We start from the raw sequence: 5,471 nt of genomic DNA on the forward strand, positions 1-5,471 counted from the left end.
GCATCGGGACATTACCCGGGTGACCTTGGCTGTGTACGGGCCGTGTGCGAGAACTCTCCCGACCGACGCTGTTTGTTCATTGGGGCGCGCGAGCATTGCACCTTGCTTCTATCGCAATGTCTCACTCTCATGCTCAATCCCTCTTCCTCTTCGCTCATCATTTTCTTTATCCCCTTTGTGCTTTTTTTTTTTTATCTCACTGCAACCGAACCCACGGATACAGACCCGGGTGTTTGCCGTCTGTCTACAACGCCCGCGCGCGTCTTATTCTACTGACTGAATACCCGGCTGCGGGGTTCGGGATTCTATCTACTAATTCAGATTCCAAGTAGTACAACCCCCATATCTATGCGGCGTATGTGCGACTTATTGCTTTTTTTGCTTATTGGAAATATATCTCGTTATGGAGTAATTGTGATCACATATATTCAGCATGTAGGTGATGTATTGCATTTTTTTCGAAAATATTTGAACATCCTCGACGTCACGTTGAGCAGATTAAATAATCGGGATATTAGCGGGTGTGATATCACAACTGTTACAAAATTATCGGGGACTTACCGATTCGCCCGACAGGAATAAAGGTTATTTTGAGATTCGAAAGGTGTGAAATGGAGACTTTGAAAAATGACAATTTAAAAATTTCGAAATTCTCGGTTCCAGCTCATAGATCTCAAAATAAACTTTATTTTCGTTGGCCGTAGCTTCGTTGCATAGAAATGTGTTAAATGTTGCAGCTTAAAAATCCCAAAGCCGCGGTACAACAGATTTTCTCTCAACATTTGGCATATGAAATTGGCGATGAATTTTGCATTTTCAATTTCCACGAAAAAAACCAGCCACTCTAAAAAAATGGCGCTGTGCAAAAATCACCGAAAACCGACGCATTATTATACTCAATAAAATTATTTCGTTTTCCCGCAGAATATTGGGCCCAAAAAATTGAATAATTTTCCAGCGATTGTTTATCCCATGCATTAATCTCGGTTAACATTTTTTTCGGTAAAACGGTTGTGCACTTGAAGTGGAATTCTCTGAAAGACGAGATTAGGGAGTTGGTTGGTTTACTTTGACGCAACACGTCGTGGTGCCCGCGATATGCGCAGTCCGCGGAATGAGGCGATGCGGGGGGGTGGAGAGGGTGGTTGCGGGATACGGTAAGGGGGAGGGGAGGGCGGTGAGAGTGAATGTGACAAAGAGAGTCGATACATCGAAGAGACAACGAGCTCGATGCACTTTCGGCGAGAAGGCCAAACGTCCGGACCACATTCTTTGTGTGTGAGATCACTCCCACTTTGCCCTCCTCTCGGCCCCCCCTGTCCCCCCCCACCCGTCAAACAGTCCCTCCATTTCTTTTATCTATTCAGGACCGAGCAGCCGCGTTTGATACGGTTTTGAAACGACATTATCCCACTGCATGACGTAATTTCTGGTGTTTAGAGGCAAACAAGTGACCTAACGTCGGGCTGCCAAGAATTCCACACTGTAAACAATTATCAAACGTACGTTCGCTTTATTCCAATCGCCCCCCGACTATTCCCTGTTTCACTATTTTTTTGTTCTCGTCATAAAAACGTCGGAACATCTCGAGGGTTCACCAGTGGAGTTATTTATAAATATGCACTACGGTTTGGAGAACGTGCCTTGCAAAAAGTTGAGTCGCAATCCTGAGAGTTTATGATGGAATATATTTTTAAAAATCGAATTTTGCTTTGAGACCTGGGGGCTCAGAGTGAGACCTTCAAAAGTTCGAAATTAAGGTCTGAAACGTGACAAGTTGAGAATTCCGCAAGTTTTAATGGAAGAATTTCGAATGTTTTAGTTTGGGACTTTCCTCAGTTCTAATTCCAGACTTTAGAAAGGCACGGCAAAAACAAATAAATAAAATCGAGGCATTCGACAATCCTCAACTCAAGAATTTTACAAGTCCCAAATCAAGACATTTGAAAATTTCAAATTAGGACTTACAAAAGATCTCTCTGAAGACGATTGCAGGCATATCTTTGAGACCATAACTCACCCCGAAGAATCTCAAGTCCTGAGAGTCTCACCTTGATCCTTCCCCAAGTCTCTACTGAGGACTTAGAGACCACAAATAGCCTTCGAAGATTCAAACTGGGTTTGTTAAAAGTCTCAAATTAACACTCATGAACTCTTCCCGACAACAGCATGAATTTTTTTTTTGTGGGCAGTTTGTCAGAACATTCAAGGGCCTTAAGGACTTAAATCCTGAGGATTTAATGCACCTCAGTGCTCATAAACGTCAGGCACGTTTTCAATTGCATTGAATTTATTGGTGTAAGTGATGCTAGGTTCTGGTAATTACTTGGATAAACAAACGACAGAAAAATGCGTGCGCAACGCGCCAGACGCAGTGCGGCGCATATTGGCAAGGTCACGCGGCCACCGCTCCAGTGGGTACTAACCTCCGGCTCGCCATCCTCTCACCCCACCGTCCAGGGCCTCTTCACTCTCTTTTTTATCATCTCCCCATCCTCCTCACATATACAGTCAACCGGAGGGCCTTCCGCCGACAATTCTCCCCCTTCTCGCCAGTGCAATGCACAACTCCTTTAGCCAATGCGGGCACTCCTCCTTATCCCGTTTAGCCACTCTTTTATCGCACGTCTCTTTTTCCCTTACTTATTACATGCGCAACAACTGCAAAATGTATTAGGTACGTCCTGGGAGAATGCGGTGATTATGCAATCCTCAACCGCACATTTTTCTCCACATCGTTTCTTCATTTTAATCAAAATTTACGACAATTTGGCAAGTTCATTTCTCTCATTTATCATTTATTCTATCTGTTCAAACAACTTCACGTAATTAATTTATCGTGATTTGGGGTAATTATTATTACTATTTATTGACATTATAATATTTTTTTTTTAATATTTTGAGGGGTAATATTACTATTGAATAAAATTTCAGGTGGTCACCAGTACAGGGGATTCCCCTAACTGCGTAAAACGTATTTTCTGGGGGAATTGAGTGATATAGCTCGCGATATCGAATAGGAGGTGATTTAGCTGCTGATATCGATGCAATTTGATAGCGAAAAAAATAAAAATGACTTGGCAACAACCGTTGAATCTTACGCAATAATGCGTGCAATGGTGTGGCGTGCTGTGGGCTAATGGGTTGCAATTCACCCTCGTCTGCGTTTTGTGCCCTGGTACAACTCCTGGAATGCTCTTTGTCCCTCCAACTCGACCACTGCACAACCTCCCCTTGGTGACCTTGATGGGGAGTGGGTTGTTGTAGGCTCATGTTAAAATGCAACCACAATGGTTTTTCCCAGCGACACGCACATCTCTCGCCCGTCCTCGACCTGGGGCGCAGGTTAACTTCTGCCTCGAGGTCTGGATATCATAACCACCCACGCGCCTCACGGCCTCCTGGCCTTTGTGTACACATCGTATGGAGAAGTTGAATGTGTACATCCGGAATGGGGAGTGCAGGTTTGCCTTGTTCGAGGGCTTCTCTGGACCGGGGAATGCTTCTATTTATCGGTTCTTCGGTTTTCTCTCTCCTCCACCAACAATTCTCTCGCGTTCGTACCAACAGACTTGATAATCCCACGAGCTATTCAATTCGGGATATCCACATACTTTGAAAATAATATTTTTACAAAATTCGGGGTAATCGATGAAAGTGATTTTTTTTCAAAATCAAATTCACAAAAATTGTCACCACAGAAAAACTAGGAATATGGAAAATTACCTCGAGAATAATTCATTGGTAATGGTAATTCTTTAAATTTTTTAAAACGCAATTTAATTTACAGATTGATCGGCACGTTTACACAGTGGCATGATTGTTGTGGCAAGTGGCGGATGTGACAAAAAAGAAAAGCACGGAATTACGGAGGTAACGCTTTCATTATCACACGGATTGCACCGCGTGTATTACAGACATGTAAATATTGCTGGAAGAAAGTTTAATGACCATTTGTTTATTTATTGTTAAAAAAGCAATATTCATTTGGTGTAAGTGACAACGGTCAGTTACACGTGACCCTTGAGGGACAACGCTGCTGTTACGTCCGCTTTTTGAGGGTGGACATCCCATTGAGTGATGGCGACGTAACTACCCTTTACTCAAATGCTGATGACGTGCTCAAAGACACCGAACAAGACATGAGAAACGTGATCTCCCTTGTGATACTTCTAGGTAAACCCAGTGTGAACTCCACCGTGAGGAAATAAAAATAATCTATTGAGGCTTTCTCAACTATTCGCACGAATTGACGGAAAGATATGGCATTTGTATTCAAGAAAATCCCCCTCGAAGTCCTTGTTCTGAGCTTCTTGTTTCTTCGGCACTGACATTTTACAAGTGAAGTCCGCCTGTTCACGACAAAATCGAATTCGATGCAACCCGCGCGGAAACTATTGATTCTCATGGAAATATTTCAGTGAGAACGACTGAAGGGCATGCGGAGAAATTTGAAGAGAAGTTCTTAAACTTTAACTTGAAATTCACACGGAGATCTTCTGCAGTCTCAGATTAATGCTTTTGGAAAAATTTTATTTGACGACATCAAAGCCGCAACTGAGACTTCGAGGGGTCAATTCAAGATTTCTAGAAGTCCCAAGTTAAGACTTTCGGATGTCTCAAATTAACACGTCCCACATCAAGCCTCTCAAGCCCCCTAACCCAGAACTCTCATGACTCAATTTAAGTTGACAAAATTCTCAAGTTCTCCTATTGGCAGATTGCAAATAAAGCTCGACTTCACTAATCTCAACTCGAAAGATCACTGAAATTGATCCTCCCAAAAGTGTGAAGCCACTGAAATTCCCAAGTCTGAAATTAATCCCTGAACCCTCAAAACAACTTTGAATATTTTTCTTGAACATTCTCGAGGGACGGTTTGCCGACCCCCAAAAATGAATTCACGAGTTCGATTGGAGTGATTCGCGTGCGAATGCTGGTGGACGCTAACCCGGATGGGGAGGGTGTGGGGTGGTGAAGAGAGGTTAAAAGAGAAAACGGCGGACGCCCTTGAGCGACGGGCAATGCACCGCGCGAGGTTCAAGGCAGAGCGCCGGTTGCCGTCGCGTCTGTTCTCCCCACCTTCCAACAAACTCGAACCCCCACTGCCCCTCCAGACTCCAACGCTTTCTCAGTCTCACTTTCTACATTTGGCATACTAGCCCCATCAGCCAAACCCTTCCCCCCCCAAAAACCCTCCACCTGATCCCCCTCACCCACCCCCTACCCCCTAAACCCACCTATTTTTTGCCCACGCAGCGGTTTTTTTTGGGGCTCGACGTCGTTTTTCTCAGCCCAATTTTTCCTTTTGTATTTTGGGCGGGGGTTGCTCCTTTTTTTTTCCCCCTTTTCTTCTCCACCCGAAAAGCCTCCCCCCGCGTCAGTCGGCGGCCGAGGATAGAGGGCCCTGGATAGACACTAAAAGTCAACTCCAGTGAATGCCCCCACCCGTTTAGCTTCTATAATACTAC

At 44.1% G+C, this 5,471-nt stretch overlaps 1 long non-coding RNA gene across 1 annotated transcript; it reads left to right on the forward strand.

Moving 5' to 3' along the window:
- Positions 1 to 253: 253 nt before the first annotated feature.
- On the forward strand, positions 254 to 4,193 carry LOC105263413 (uncharacterized). Its single transcript, XR_891897.1, has 3 exons — positions 254 to 435; positions 3,791 to 3,873; positions 3,978 to 4,193. It is a non-coding gene; the product is annotated as an uncharacterized lncRNA (long non-coding RNA).
- Positions 4,194 to 5,471: the final 1,278 nt, after the last annotated feature.

The sequence above is a fragment of the Fopius arisanus genome, unplaced genomic scaffold (genome assembly GCF_000806365.1).
Source record: "Fopius arisanus strain USDA-PBARC FA_bdor unplaced genomic scaffold, ASM80636v1 scaffold00015, whole genome shotgun sequence".
NCBI lineage: Eukaryota > Metazoa > Arthropoda > Insecta > Hymenoptera > Braconidae > Fopius > Fopius arisanus.